The 17,240-nt window shown below is 39.8% G+C and overlaps 1 protein-coding gene across 3 annotated transcripts in view; it reads right to left on the reverse strand.

The window, feature by feature from the left end:
* TSHZ3 (teashirt zinc finger homeobox 3) overlaps positions 1-17,240 on the reverse strand; it is a 66,160-nt gene that overhangs the window by 32,592 nt on the left and 16,328 nt on the right. The window contains exon 1 of one of the 3 annotated variants that reach the window (XM_040075394.2): positions 16,117-16,172. The exons of the other annotated variants lie outside the window; for them this stretch is intronic. The gene's annotated coding sequence lies outside the window, so the exon portion shown is untranslated. Of the gene's footprint in view, positions 1-16,116; positions 16,173-17,240 lie in introns of those variants that run through there. 3 annotated transcript variants of the gene reach the window in all.

The raw sequence follows: 17,240 nt of genomic DNA on the forward strand, positions 1-17,240 counted from the left end.
ACTAGAGCAAACCTAAAACCAAACAAAAAATGCAAACTATAAAATTCAAGCTTTTGGATGACCAGCATCACAGCACATATTACTCTGTACAACATACGAGTCCGTCTGGAGGAGGGGGGTCACTCACTCATCACATACACTGTGCCACAGGGAAGAAAGGCAGTTTGATCTCTGAATAACAGATTTCCTTGCTTATCTCGGTTGAATCCTGATCTACCTTGATAGAAAACGGGTATCAGCCTTTCCTATTGCACCTTGATAAAGGGGAGAGGAAGAGGGAGAGATTTTATTGACATGCTGCAGAACAGAAAACTGCACAGATGAACCACAGCTTTATGTATAAAATACATGCCTTACTGTAACACACATAACAGCCTTGTTTGCAAAACATAATGAAATTTCAGAAAGAAGAATTCGGCATTTGCACAAAAAGCAGAGCTCTGCTGCAGCCTAGGCATGCGCCTGTCTCTTCCCATAGCCTGCCTTTCCTGAAACTGCATGTAAGGACTTTTGCAAAGCACGGTTCAGGATACTATTGCTACTTTATGCTAAAACAGTAAGAGCCACTGGGCGTTACTTTGATTTGAATACAAGTGGAAGGAGTTCTGAGACAGCAGAGTATTGATATCACCTCTCTCTGCAAACCCTGCCTGGAGCCAGCCGAGCATTCATGTAAATACTTGTTTACAGATTTTTAACACATATACGCACGCATAAGGAAAGTTCTTACGGCAAGTCATGCCTTTCATCTCCCGGCTAGCAGAGCCCAGGGCACAGCTCAGGTCCCTGGAGTGACCCCAGGGCTGGGGCTGCACTGGGGACAGGTGAGACCACCCTGCCCCGTGGCGTGTCCCCAGCACTCCCTGTGAGCAGGGGACAGTTTGGGGGAGAACACACAGGAGTCCACACCAGTCCCCAAATCCACCTTATTGGCCAAAAAGGCGACTTTATGACTCAGGGACCCGTTATTAGCACAGCTATTCAGGAGGCGTTCCTGCCGGGCTGGTGCACTTCCCGTGGGGCGGGGACAAGTCCGGAGCACAGAAGGACTCCAGGAGGAGGCACAAACCCACACACCGCTGATCTGAGTAACTCCACGAGCTCTTCACAGCTATTAAAGTCCATCACATACAATACTAACAAGAGCAAATGGCCAGGCAAAGCTACGTGACTGTGTCTTGATACATCACACAATAGCCTCATTTAGCTTAATGCAATACATTACAAAGCCAGCACAGAAGTTAACGTTAGTCAACAACATAATGGACAGATAAGTGTCTCACCATGGTTAAGAACATACACAGGTTCCATTATAAGATCTATTTTTAGCCCCTCCTTTGCTCCCTCTACTCCAAATTGTGTGAATAGCAAAATTGGTCTGCTTGAAAATACTAAGCTGAAGTCAAAGGGAAAAAAAAATGTTCCTGAGAAGTCATGGAAAAATGGACAACTTGTTTTAACTTAGACATCACTCTGAATTCTGTAATAAAATTGTAAGGACACCAGGGGACTGCACAATTTTCCATTTGCTACCTGGCTATAATTCACCTTTAGGTTCACTTTGGGAGAACCAATATTTCCTTAATTGATACTGTAAAAAATCTGCCTTTTGGATGCTGAAGGGTCCTATCTTCTTGCCTCAGTTTTCAGTATTCTTTAAGAGTCCAGACCACAGGAGCAACAGGCACATTGCAGAATAACAGATAGCTGACTTTTTTCTGCTGCCAAATACTCCAGTTACTATTAGGTTCATTGAAGATCAACTTATACACAGATTGTTTAGTAAAAGTTTCTCAACTAAAGCCACCACTGTACATTACATACTCAGTAAACTTTGTCCCAAAGACTCCTTGTGACAACCAGGTAATTAAGTGGTAATTCTTAGAAAGAATGAAGGTGAAATATTTTTTGATACATAGCTGTATTTTTAAAAAGCATGAACATAGAAACACATTGTGCCATTTTATTATCAAAAGAACCCTTTTTTTCTTTTCTGAAACTGACCGAAGGAAGCTTTAACTGCAGAAAGGAGATGGAGTTTAGTTGTGACACCCATTATATGTCCTCTACAGAAAGCCTGAAGAGTTTGCTCCATGGATTGTGAAAAAATTGAATAAAAGAATAATAGTTTGTGCATTAAATTACTATAGTCAGAAATCTTAAGAAAACCCTACCAGAGATCTGAGCATGTGAGACAGCAGTAAAAAATCTGTGATGAGAGTTTTGAAGTTTATTCTAAGCTCTGATTTGCTGTGTGACTTCAGCCAACCCATTTCCTCCCTTTCACCTTCTCTTTCTCTGTAATTAGTGCAATAAGTAATAAGCTCCACTATACACCTTTGGGTCAAGTTCCCTGTAGGTTCAAAAGCATCTCTGCTGACTTGAATGGAATTGCACAGTAATGCAGGATCTGGCTTTCATATTGGGATGTTATAATTAATTAATGCTTACGAAATTCTTTGCAATAATCTGTAGTAAGAAGATACACAAGTCCAGTTATTGTTGATGTATTGAAAGTACCTAGGAAAAAAGAAATCAATATACAGTGTGCATAATCTGCAAGTGCTGCAGGTGGTCTCCTCACGTCAGAAGGAGCGTGTGACAAAGGCGACAATAAGTCTGCGTGTCCTCCCGTGTTTGTTGTCAGAAATGTTGGTCCTCACTAACCCAAACGCTTGAACTTTCCCAGGTTTTCTGTGATGCTAACACCACTGATAAATCCATTATCATATGGATTTCAGCTCTCAACAGAAACATTTTGATTCCAGCCTACTTCACTCCACCTGCCCTCCAAGGGGCGCAGGAGAAACAGCATCCCATGCTCCAGCTCAGGTTCATCATGAGGTGAAAGCTGTGGAGAGAGCAGGAACAGCTGTGTGGTCCCACCACTGCCCTCCTGCACTGCCTGGCCACGAGCAAGGAGCCCTCAGCCACCCAGAGGTACCTCAGGATGGGTCTCAACACCTCGTGCTTTAACCTCAGCTGCCCCCCAAGGACCACGCAGCCCTTTGCCCATACCCTGGGTGGGATGGGAGGAGACATGGAAAGAAGGTAAAACCCCTGAGCTGGGAACAGTTTAACAACTGGAATAATAATAATAATAATAATAATAATAATAATAATAATAATAATAATAATAATAATAATATAGCTGCAGTGGAAAGGGAGGCAATGAAAAGAGAGAAAAAAATAAACCCCAAAACAACCCAGCCTGTACCCAAGCAATAATCAGTGGCTCCTGGCCAACTCCCCTAGTTTACACACTGACCCTGATGTTCTGTGGCATGGAATATCCCTGTGGCCACTCTGGGGCAGCTGTCCTGGCCATGCTCCCTCACAGCTTCTTGTGCCCCTCCTGACTGGCCGAGCACAGGACGCTGAGAATCTCTTGTGTGAGCAGTACTCAGCAACATCAGTGTGTCACCCTCATAATTCTCATCCTAAAATCCAAATCACAGCACTGTACTGGCTACTGGGAAGAAAATTAACTCTATGTCAACCAAATCCAGGACAACAGCAGTGACTAGTGATCTTGTACTGCCATGCAAGTTAATCTTTTTTGTTAAAAATAAAATTACTTCCCATACTTTACTCAGTTTGCACAGCAAAAACTGAAACATGATGGTTTATAAAAATTAAAGTCCTTTTTTATAAACTGCATGAACACAACCATTCATCTAAAACATGTATTTACCTTTATTTGTATAATTTTAAATACAAATAACCTTTTTCCCTTGAAGCTGAGATTTTCAAAGACTCATGTACGTGAAATGCCCAGCTCTTAGTGAAATTAAAATTTCAGGATTTGAAACGGAAAATCCTTTAGAACTGGCTAAAAAATGACAGCAGTTAACAAAGGATTTTCAAACTGTCTTCTACCAGCATTCAGTCCAGAGTTTTACAGACAGGTAATGAACTGCTGAACGTGGCATGAAAACCCTGCAGCAAGTTTTGCTGAGGCAATGGGCACTGTCAAAATATTCTACCTCACCTCAAGATGTGATGTTATATAAACTGTTTTCATTTTTGGTGAGTAAGTAAAAAAGGCAATATTTAGAGAAAATTAACTAATGTGGACTAAATTATGCTGTGACCTCTTCAAGACGAGGACCCACATCCTGTGTTCAGTACAAAGGGACCCCGGCTCTGAGCAGGGCCTCTGGTTACCACTGCAATAAACAAAGAGAATAATGGTAGGTTCAGACATAAAGAGTTTTTTTAATACCCCTGCACTCTATCAAGGTACTGGACATCAAAGGAAACACGAGAAATAATGCAGAAATGATAACTGCTGTTAGATTCTATGAACAGCCCGTTCGTTTATCACAAAGCGTTACCCATACGGCATCAATTACAATTCTTCCTGACACTACAGGTTCAAAGAAAACTGGAGAGGTAGGGGAAATAATGAAGTTTAATAAACAAGGGCTATGTTGGCTTTTGGTGAAAAGTACATTGTACTGTTCATTTAGGAGACCATGAAGAAAGCAAAGCTCTGGAGGTATGCAAAAGATGATCCTGGATGAATGAGCTGATTCTGACATTCTAGTAGGAAAGAAAGCAAAGAACTCATAATTTTATTAGAACATTTTTCTAACAGGGCTGGTTATGACAAATGCTGATGAGATGTCCCTAAACATTACAGGGGAATCATCAATTACCTGTTGGTTTGGGGTTTTTTTGTTTGATTGTTTGTTTGGGGGTTTTTGGTTAGTTGGTTGGTTTGGGGGTTTGTTTTGTTTTTAGGATTAATTATCTAAATCACAGTTTTTGAACATTATTTGTAAAAGAAAAAAAAAAAAAAAAAAATCCAGTCACCTGCTACACTACTTTCTGTATAGAAACACTTCTTATATGCATTTTCAGTATCTTCACATGACTACTGCAGTGGTGAGCTCCGAATTTATAAGCATCCCTCTGTACCTGTAACAAGCAGCAAGTTCAGAAAGCACACCACAAATTAAATATCCACTTTTAAGCTTTTTAAGCTCTCAGACATAATCACTGAATAAAGAAAGTAAAACCTCTACTACATGAAAGAATCCTAAATAGCTTTGTGAAATGCATATCCTGTAATGTAAGAATTTTACAGGGATATCTTACAAGTTAAGGTCCACTGCTGGAAACAGAAAAAAAAGAACCTTCAAAGCAAAAGCAGATTTGAAATGTAATTTTTCTTACACTAGTATCCCTATTTTGAAAGTAATTCATAAAACACTTCATGGCACAAAGGAATCGTAAATAGTGTTAGTGTATCCTTCTAGAAAGATTAACCTGCAACATATCCCAGTGTCTGAAATCAAACATCTGCATTATTTGATCTAATGCTATTAATAAACATGAAAGCTCTGGCACCTGTGAGAGAGTGAAAAATGGAACACAGAAGTATCTTTTAATTAAATATATTAATGGTAAATAGCACTTCAGCGAGGGAGTTTTATTTTATTTTTTTAATTTGACTGTAGACTAAATACACACTCAAGTAACTTTTAATTATTTCAATCTATATTCAGGTAACTTTTTTGGTTCATTTGTTTACAAACTGACTTGTTCCCTGAGGTCTCAGCTACCACGTGCCCAGCAGCAGGTACAGCCCAGCTCCGCTACACGAGGGGAATGAGGAGCACACCTCAATGGAAGTGCCCTCTGGAGCCTGTGTGACCCCAGCTCTGGAGCACAGGGCATGGGGGGTTGTGACACGGGGGTTGTGACACTGCTCTGCCTTGGGAAAGGTTCCCACACAAAGCTCTTCTCCAGGGGGTGACAGCACAGCCTTCCAGGTGGAAGTCCACGGCACACAAGGAGCTGCCCTCTTCTCCTGCACGCTCTCCATCCTCTGTCCTTGCCCAGGCAGGAGAGCCTGGTGCCACCAGCACGGCAGCAGCAGGACAGACAACCACAAAACCCTTCCAGCTCCTCGTGGGTGCTGCTCTGCCTTCCCACAGATCCTCCACCTCCAGCCCCAGCTCCCGTGCCAGAAGCTGCCAACCAGAAATTCTGTGCACAGAAATGAGTTGTGTACCCTTCCCACAGCCTTCAGCGGGGGGGGGGGGGGGGGGGAGAAGAAATCCTTAATTCAAGATACAAAGAAAATATGTATTAAACAGCTCTGTTCTGTTAATGAAACCTGTATTTTAAAGAGATGGAGAACACGGACCATTATAACGTGAGGCTCTGCTTGACCGTTTAACTGATTTACAGATCCGCCCAGCGAGAACGCGGGAGTTCATTTAGTGAAACGTATGTTTGAGATTAACAATCAGAGAAAGGCAAAAATTAAAATGAAGAATGAGGAGAACATTAACAATAAGAATTTTCAAGCACAGAAAACCCTGGGTAAAGCTGTTACATAGTGGGAATGCAGGAAACCAGTGGGTTATTTTCTTGGGATTGTGCATGTTCTGATCCTACACAGTCTGAGACATATTTTTCAACAACAAGCTGATACATTTTCTGTCTGATCATTATGGATTTTGACAATGTCATTTTAGAATCTTGGTTACTAAGATATCAATAATTAAATGTTTTCACACTTTGCTCCTGTGGATACTGGCAACTTATCTTTGTCCTCCAAAGAAGTTAATGGTATAATGGGCAAAACATCAAGAATAATTAAGGAAAATGCTGGTATAAACTCCATCAGAAAAAAAATACAACTTTGTGCATGGTTCCTGCTTGATACTTCACATCCTGCACTTAGCTTCAAAAAAAGGAAAGTTGTTTCTTTCTGTTACCTCTTAACCATGTTTTGTATGTGTTTACAGAAAGAAGTACATTCTGTAATTAATGATTTAATAGCCTCTATGTGTACTCTCATTTTCTAGTTAAAAGAATAACTGGCTGAAACAGCAGTAGCCCATTGCAAGAAGCATCCCTCTCCTTTTGTCTCTCCCTGTAGAAATGTTCCCTGCAACAGTGCTGCTCAAAGTCTCCAGCCTTGATTTGCAGAGAAGATACTGCAACCCAGTGACATCTCAGAGAGGAGGGCTGGGAGAGAAAGAATTAATTTTAAAGACCGCAAAATCTATTTTATACCTATAAGTATATAATCTGTCCTAACCGGGAAACTTGTACAGGGAAATTCAAGGAAGTACAAAGTCCCTTCCTAAGGGCACTCGACACACAAGGAGATAGAAATAATTTAAAAGGCATGTAAAAAGACAACTCTGTTATAAAACTACCAATATCTTGATACTGTCACTGTGAGAAACCAAGGCAGAACAGATTCATTTGGCTGAAGAGTGGATGCAGCTTTATACAAATGATTAATACTTGGCAACCCCCCTCCACTTGGCTTGTCACCAGCAAACTCACTATACTTCCTCCCCAGCCCTCCATTGTATTTTACAGAATGACAGACTCGGCTCCAGGATGAGATGAAGCTCCCGTGTCTGGATCAAAAGCAAGGAAACCTCACAACAGGGATCTGAACAGCCAGTTTAGCTGCAGAAGCCATGGACAGCTCGAGTCTGCAGCAGATGCCTCACTCTGCACCTATAAACTCACCCAGGATCTTCATCCCATCATCATTCTCTTCTGAGAATTAAGGTACAGCTCAGGAATGGTCAAAAAGCACAGAATTAGGACGAGGGGTTTAGTTAAACCAAAAAACCCCAGAGAACAGAGAACAATACCATATAGCACTGCTTTTGCATCATCCTGGACAAGTCCCAGGCAGAACTACATAATTAAGTAGGCGATAATGCACAGCTGTCCCAGAATATTCCTGGAGAGGGCAAGTCTTAAGGTACAGAATTACAGGACTCAGAAACTGCTTTCCACACCCCAGAAATAAGGAACAGACCGGGAAAGAAATTGAGCCAAGGACCGGGTGGGTGGTAGGGCTGCACTGCATCTGACCTGCTCTTGAATACCTGGAGAGGGAATGAGAGCTCCCCTGGCCTGGAGAGACACTGACTGGTACTACTGAGTGTCTTCAAGAACTGGGAAAACATCAATGACTCCCATTCTGTACATGCAGAATACAGCAAACTAAGTGTTACCTGACCTATGGACACTGCTTCCCTTCCTGATCAGCAGTAGCACATTACGGTACATCCTTCTTTTTAAAATGCATAATTCTGTAATTATTTACACACTTTTCCATTCCTTTACATAACAATTCAGTGTTCAAGTTGGTGACAAAATTCTTACAAAACCCATATTAGCTCCACAAATGTTTATCTTTAATCTACAAATAACTACATTTGGAGAAAATGAAAAGCTGCCTTTTCATCATTAAATTATGCAAGACTTGCAATCTTCATGAGTAAATTTGTTGCAATGAAAATGGACATCTTGGTATGAATTACAAAGGACTGGAAAATCTGAAGTAGAAATAATCCACCAAAAAACTACAGCAAGAAATATTACAGGAACCAGTATGTCAACCCTAATTGTGTAATTACTTTTTGGCTTGGTCATATAAGCTAGAAGCAAGAAACAAGAGACAATGGTAATTTCTTACTGCTGAAATGAAGGTGTCAAACTGTCTTGTATGCTCTGTGTGCTCTAAGCTAAAGTTTACATTTATATTATGTTACTTCAATTACAATCTTAAAAGAGACTTGAATGTTTCAACTGCATTAGGCCAGGATTCGTAGATGTTGAACACACACACACACGCACACACACTACCAGTTGTCCATGTAAATACATTTACATGAGTGCTTGTTTACAGACATTCTAATGCATGGATCATTTATTTGAAAAATAAAACTTGGTTTAAAAAGAAAAAAAAAAAGTGCATTTTGAAATATTCTGTAGTTGTGGGGTTTTGTGGGTTTTTTTTGTTTGTTTGTTTGTTTGTTTTGTTTTGTTCTTCTGTTTTTTCTTGAGGAATTTAAAAGATTCATGTCTGCAGTGACATGGAACACAGCGAAACTCCGTAACACCCCTGGGCCTGATTCTGACACCCTGGCTCACAGATCCCCAGATAACCTGATTTTCACCAGGAGCTACCCACTGCAAACACACAGAGTTCTGCCTGCACCGAGCCCTGCCCAGCCTCAGAAAGCGCAAGGAAGAGGCAGCTCTGCTCTCCCACGGCTGCCCCCAGCTCCCTGCCCGCCCTCTCCTCCCGCACCCTTCCCGTTCCATCCAACAGGGCCAGTCATTAGCTGTCTTTCTCAAAAGCAGCCCAAAGCAATCTTTATGCTACTGCACATTATTGTCACTTTATTTTATAACTTATTTGTTTTCATTTCTTCAATTTGCCTCTCGCGGGATTGACCCTTGGTGCAGCGCTGACAGACGTGTGTGTGAGATGAGCAAACTTCATCCTTTGGTAGACAGACAGAAATCAATGGAACAGAGACTGCTCTCCAGTACATAATCAGAACAGAGGGCTGAGGGAAAAAAGAATGTGAAAACCAGAAACTGACTATATACAGAGTGGGCACTTGTGTGCCTAATCAAAAACCACACACGGGTGTTGGAATCGGCTCAACCAAATATGACAAAACTTCTCTTCTAAACCACATTGTCGTATATATTTTACAGATCCCACACGGTTTTCTACAGCTCGTTTTAGGAATGTTTTTAACCATCTTAATGGGATTATTGTCAAATGCCTATGCACAAAACTGTGTTAAGATTTAGGAGAAAAAATGCTATAAATAATATATGCTATAAAATTACTTAATATCTCTTTTTACATACAAACGCTAGGGCTAATGCATATCAGAGCTACTTAGGAATCTAAAAAAGTTTGGCTGAATCGTTGGGTCTTTTTTTTTTTTTTTTGACTGTTTCTCAACTGACTTCAACTTCAAGAGGGATAATTGCAGGGTATTTGTGAGAAGAAGTAAAAAAATTTGCCCATGATGCAGCAATTACTGAAATGCCAAGTATCCAAAGCGCTTGACAAGCTGGAATATTAAGATTACTTCCAGGACAATGGCAAATTACGGGGTTCACTTCTTAGTAAATTACACAAGTACCTAATAAAGCCATTGCACTCATGTATATACACTATCTTTATCTGTAAAAATAGACAGATTGTTCAAGCTCTACATATAAACTATGCTTCTTTTATATGTGCACATAAAGTATAGGAAAATATAGACGAGTATGCTGTCCATGAAGTACAATTTTCAGAGAAGCAGACCCAGTGCAGCAATCATATCCAGTCTCAAAGCAGTCAGTGAGGTAACTGAGAAATCAGGGTCATACTATTTGTCTGCAAAAACATACATTTAATTGAATTTACTGAAAAGTATAATTTGAAACAATTTCAGGAAAAGTATATTTATGTAACTGCCTAAAAATCAAGCAAAACAATATGACAAAATTTGAGAACATCTATAATTAATAAAAATATTCCTTGTAATTTTCTGCATACATCTGAAAAAAAAAAAATCCATTTCTGTATTTACACAGTATGCAGAACCCCTTCCTCTTTTATTTTAGACCTACATGGTTTAACATATCTTTTTGTGAAGAGTAAGGCCAGATTTGAAAGTGAGACTCAGATGCAAACACTGACATGAGCAGAACCCAGAGCCACGAGATCCAAGGCCAGTTTTGGCTCATTTTTACCTAGCTTCCTCAAGCTTTGGCATAGGATATGAGTAATTGTGACAACTGTAACATTAGCCGGTTTGGCTTTCCTTAGACTTTTTCCTCCTTTTCTGTTTCCCAAAGAACTTGATAAGGATTTTTGATTGTTTATTTTCTTTCCTTTTTAATTTAGAATAACTTGACTATTAAGATGATTCTTTTTTTCTTTGCAGCCACTTAACTTCCACTTTGGTTTTTGAATTGTTAAACTTAAAAAAGAGACCCCTTCCTTCAACAACTTAAAAATACAAGTTTCTTTTTCTTTTAACTGCCTTTCTCTTAGATTGAATGACCGATGATAAAGAACATACTGCCATAACACAGCAAAGGCTAAACACATACGGCAAAACAAAAAACTGAATTAGAAAGTCCACCTCAAAAGTGTCACCTACATATCACAATCTCCTTACAAAGCTGTACACTGTAAGCATTAATTCTCAGATTTTTCTTGTGAAGCAAGAAAGAATCTCCACCTCCCACTACCCCCCATTATGGGTTGAAAACTAAGATATATATAACTCTGATTTCCCTTTAGAGAAAATTCAGAAATTCCAAGTTCACAGCATTGTTTATACAACTCTTTTTTTTTTTTTTTTTTTAACCCCAAACTGGACACACCACCAAAGCGCTGTCAAAATAGGAAAGTTCAAAATCATAGCACTTAATTATTAAACAAATACAAAGCAAACAAACAAAATATAAAGCAGATATTCTAAGGCTTGTTTCTCCTGGCCAGCTCTGTGGTTGCCAGTTCCACACAGAGCCAGCCAGACTGGGATTCAGGCTCCTTTGGCAAAATAATGGTCAAATGTTCTAGTACAGCCTCATGGATACAGACGGGGATTCCCTCTTCCTGAGATCCCTTCAGTACTGCGGGGTAAATAAAACGCCGTTTCATCCTAAATGTTACTAAATTTCCCCAAGTAGTTTCATTCTACCTCAGGAAAAAAGGAAACAGAAAATTATGCTGCTGTTTCCTAAGATCCCAGCCTCTTTTGGCTGTCAATGAACAGCCCCATGGACACGAAGCTACACTGTGCTAAAAACTGTATATTCTGGATATGCAGTGTGTGTAAAAAAGCCCTCAAGTACATTTTTTCAAGGAATGAATATGAATGAGAGCAAAAAATTTAAAAGACTACTGCAAAGGAACGATGTATTTCACTGACTACCAATATTGTCTAACACTTCATAAAATTTACATTGAAAAATCATTGTTTTGCTGCATAGACTGACAGATTATGAATATATCTAATTTCAAGAACTTAATCTCTCACTGCAATATTTTTTCCCAAGAAAAAATGTGTGTATATGTATCAAAAGTTAGGTTTCTTTAACCAAGTATTCCTAGTTTTGATGTCTGAATTTATCTCTGCAGTTTCAAGTTTCGGATCCATGAAAGACATACATAATATTATGATAAATATATATATTACTATGTAGGATATGAAGTTCTATTTAAACTTCAAAATACCAGCATTTGCCAGAGACTTTTGACTGAAGGCAGGTTTTGTGAAATTGTTTTTAATAAGCAGGCCTCAGAAAACAGGAGAACCTGAATATCAAAGAATGCATTTATGACAATTTGTTAACATAAAGAGTTTGAACGAGTAGCTCTTCTAAAAAGTGAACCTGCTTTCAGGCAAAGCAAGATATTACTACATTCCAAGTAACAGAGGTTTAGGTAATAATCTAAAGCTGCATCCTCATAAGAGAATTTTATAATGGGGTTGCTGACAGCCTGGAGATGCCATCGAGGGCATGGCTGTGGCAAAGCTTTAACGGACTATTTGTTAAAAATATTCTCACGTTATAAAGTCGGTGGGTTTTGTTCACTGTCAAATTAAAGGCATCTTTTTTTTTATTTTTCATCTCTCATAATAGCTCGTTCATCTTGTTTCCACTGATGTCACCGATATTTCATGAATGCCTTGATCTTGCTTTTAATGTAATTTACATACATGCAAGCACCCAAAGATAATAAAGATAATACCCAGTATAGTGTGGCTAAAATGCAGCTTCAGACTTCAAGATTGTAGTTGGAATTGATGTTCTGTCTTTCTTTGCCATGTTTTGTCATAAGGAACAGAAGTAAAAAACTCTGTAGAAGGTTTTGAGAAAATGTCATCTATATGCACAGAGACAAAAGAACAGTAGTAGTTTTAGAAGTCCTGGCTTGCTTTGGGGTTACCCACCCCACAGCTGCTAAACAGATCAGGTACAAGGCAGCCAGCACATTGCCTGTGAGCATGCAGACTGTAGCTAAATGGCATTTTTTACTCGTTTTAGCAGAATGTCCATTTTAGACTGCAATAAAGGAAAACCAGCAACCAAAGGCAAAAAGCTACTGGGAAAATTACAGATTTGGTAGGGATATTTTGCTGAACTTTTATTGCAGAAATGGCAAACAACCTTGACACAGACAAACACTATCCTCCTTTTATTTTCTTCAGAATCACTCTGAAGTTGAAGAGCATTTTTTTCGTATACAAGAATGTGTAAAACCCACTGATTCAGTACAAAACTATCTGCAGAAGATAAGAACATCTGTAGTGTTCTCCTGCCTCAGTCTAAACACCGGGAGACAGGCCCTGCTCCCTCCTCGTCGGCGATAACAGACAATGTGTGCCCCTGACAATATCATCATTATAAACTTTATTATTGCATTTGGTATTTCACGAGATGTCTGGCAGGCGAGAGCTCAGACCCCGCAGAGCACATCGTTCTCCCACGTGTTTCACGGATATTTACTGGATTCCAGTATAACCCAACCTGTTAATGCTTCTGGAATGTATAAACACTGTTAACTGCTAAATTCCCTGTATCAACATTTCAGGCATAACCGTTAAATAAGTTGGTTGCTAACTGTTGAGGAAGATTTTGATTTATTGAGTAAAGTATCATCATGGGATGAAAATCAAGATCACATTTTTAGGGAGACATGACATATTATCCATAACGAGATGTAATTTTGTACTAAAAGAGTAAGGATAAAGAGTGTGTTTTTAGAATAGAATCAACAGACAAATTTGTACAATGCTGTTACCTATTGATACAGACACTTGACTGATAACACTGTCTATTTATAACTTAATACTATTCTGAATATTAACAAAAGTTTCTTGGCATCCCATTAGTAGTTGTATAATTATTTCAAACAGATTTAAACACGCTACCTGATTGAATAAAAAATTCAATCAAACAAAGCCATCAAACAAAAATCTCCATTCCTGATTGAGACATTATATTATGTTATATTCCTCTTAAGAAAAGCAATTGCTAAGCATCTACTCACAACTACTTAGAGGTTCTTCAGACCAAAAAGGTTACTTGAGAAGTCGAGGACCCAGCCAAGAGCCATCTACCAGAATTTGTCAGTGCCTACACTGCACCAACAATGAGCAGAAGCACAAAATAACACAGATGAAATTCTGCTCCTTAAACTGGCACTACAGATCTCAGTGAAAGCCCAATCAAGTTAGTAGTGTCAGTAAAAGAAAAATATTTGATTCCAGTGGACTTTGGACTGGGTCTTAACAAAAACAAACTCTGGGAGCACCCACGGCTTACTCCAAAGGACAACCCGCAGCAGTACCAAGTGCTCCAAACCTTTCCTTCAAGCTATCAACAACCAAGTCAGCCTGTGGAATATCTGGAAGTGCAACAACCCCCAGGAAGCTGCAGGCCAGGCTACCATCCACCTGCAGCACCTGGAAGGCACTGCCTGGCAAGTGCTGGGATGTCCTGTGTGTCTGCCAGGAGGGGCACGGCTGCGGAGGCTGGCCTGGGGACGGGCTGGGCAGCCCCTCTGAGCTTCCCTCCACATTTATGTCCTACTGTGACAGGGAAGCAGTAGGCTTCCCTGTCACAGGGAAGGCTCAGGACAGGAACTGAAGCTCTCCAGACCACACCATGCGAGTTCATTTCCACCCTCCACGGCCCTTGACTGCCTGACCCACGTCACCAGCAGCTCCTGTAGACCCGAGGAAGAAGAGAGCACCTCCTTCCCCCATGCAGGTAGGTCCCACACTCAATGCAAGCAGCATCCCTGCTATAACAATGCAAATTCCTTAGCTTAAGAAATTGCCGCTTTAAAGGGTTTTTTGATGGGGAATCTGGAAAGTGGAATACTCTTCCAGGGATCTGACAGATTTCAGTAATTATTACACACTCACAGTTTTTACACAGAAAAATCACACAGGGGCATCTCTGCTGGATGTAAGCAGCAGAATCTGGGGGAATCCACAGCATTAACATTTTTACATGTTTCCAGTGCTGCTGCTGAGAAGACCCACTCCTGGATCAGAATTCCATTACACTGGGTGTGACACAAACATCCAACACACAAAGACATTCTACTTCAGCAAAGTAAGCAACTACTTCACCTAAAGTGCAATGAAAGTGTATCTTCCAGTCCTTACAACAAATCACACTCTCATTTTAATACAAAATTTAACTGTTTCATTTCCTTTTATCAACATTCAGTAAATCAACTATATAAAATGACTGCGGTATCTATAAAAATTTTTTTAAATTTTATCCTAATACAAACACATGGTATTGTTAGCTAAAAAACACAACCAGTGAAGATTAAGTAACAAAAGATGTTTTCCTTTGAGAAATGTTAAATATTTCGCTTTTTCACGATCGAACACAAGTTTCTAAAGGATGATAACTTTGTTTTGTACTTTGCTTATTGCTTAATCATGAAGACCAGATTGAGCATTTGAGTCACACAATTTTGTGTTGCACACTCCTACAACAAGAATGTGCTGTAAAATTTTATTTATTTTTTCTTTCATTCAGCTTACTGCTTGCTTGTCCTCTTGCTTATTCAGCTAACCATCTCAAAATGAAATGCAATCACACAGCAAGATTTCACTGCTGCTAGAATATTTTACACAGAAAACATATGAGCATGAGGAAATAAGGCACCACTATTCTCATATATTACATCGGACTATTTTCTAACTAATATAGATAGGAAGCATTTTATTGCAGGCCCAGAGCAAAAACAAAGGAAGACAAGGTATCCTGGGTAAATGATACATTTCAGCAGATAAAAAAACCCACTCACACACAATCTTTGCTCTCTCAGCTTCTACCTTCTACTTTTCAAATATTCTTTCACTAAAATTTGCAGCAACTCCAATGCAGTTTTGTTCATCTGGTTTGCATCTCTGCATTTTACTCACAAGGTTAAGGTGGTTGCCAGAATTGTACACTTATGCCCAAACTAATTAAATTAATATGGCAAACGAAAAGGGATTTGGGGGTTAATTAGAAAGAAAAGCATATGTTTAACTCTAAACAACTGCATGGTCCTACACACGATTTTGAAGGCAAGTGAATGAAAGCAACACATGAATTCAGGTATTTCTATTCTGGGGACCATACAATGGTTTGGATCTCTACCTATCAGTCTTTTCTTCTGCACGGCACTAGTTCTTCCTCCCCTTCTCCTGAAGGCATTTCCAGCCCTGCTCCTTCCTACACAGTTACCCTAGGGATTAAAGTAGTACCCTGCCTGACGGCTTTTATCTGATGATTCCCTACCTCCAAGGCCATCTGGCTCTGCTCCTGGATTATCAGTTGACACGAGTTAGTCATCCTGCACCTACGACAGTAAAACCATTATCTTTTACCCCAGTCATTTCTGAGGATGGATGCTAGAAAACACGCTGAATAAAACAGGGCACTTTTCATCATGTAAGTACATACAAATGCATTTTATGCATTTCACTGCAGTGTGGCTTGGACACCAAAGGACGGTCACTTAGAGAACACCAGGACATCTTCCAAGCTTCAGGTTTAGCTTGCAGAAGACTTTTCTTAAGCACACTGCTGACAAACTGAAAACTGGAGATAAGAAATATTTCTGTTTCACTGCACAGGCTGGAAGGACTGAAGCCCTAAAATCACCGTGCATATAAGAGATGCAACAGCAAGCTACACTGAGAGGAATAAAAAGGGCAACTAACCTTAAAAACGTGGAAAAAAAAGGTCTCTCTTATATCAGAAAGCTTCAAAAAGAACCACATATCCTCCATCCTTCACGGACACAGTGTGCTCTAAAGCCAGCGAGAAATGCCCTGGATCTCTGGCAGAGAGCAGGACAGACCTGAGCACTGTCTGACAGCTGCAGTGTCACAGCCTGGAACAGGCAGGGGCATAGGCTGAGGGAAGCCTTGCACATTTACTCAGTTCACATTCAGCCAAGAACATTATATATATCTATCTATATCCTCAAGATTTTTCTCAGTATACAGATACTGTGTAACTTAGTGGTTCCTACTGAGAGACTACATTCTACTTAACACAGCAACTTAAACACTGGCAAGTGCTTGATTGCTATTTGACTGTTTATTTTAAACTCCCTTTGCACATTCTTCCACCAGTTAAAGCAAAACAGTTTACTATCTGTGCCGGTGTTAATGTTTGACATATTCTGTCCATTTTTCACTTCATATGAACAAAAAGGCAATCCAGCTTTACCATGTCCAGTACCAAGGTATTTCAAGTTTCTAAACAGTTTTCCCTATTCAACTGCAAAAGCAGCCTGTATATGGGGAAGGATGAGGAAGGGACTAGGACAGAAAAACCCTTTCATAGACTCCAGCCTCTTTCACCTGTGCAATAAATACTGCAAATGAAGAACAGCTATTCTGTCTTCCCTCAAC

This window comes from Hirundo rustica, chromosome 11, assembly GCF_015227805.2.
Source record: "Hirundo rustica isolate bHirRus1 chromosome 11, bHirRus1.pri.v3, whole genome shotgun sequence".
NCBI classification, from domain to species: Eukaryota; Metazoa; Chordata; class Aves; order Passeriformes; family Hirundinidae; genus Hirundo; species Hirundo rustica.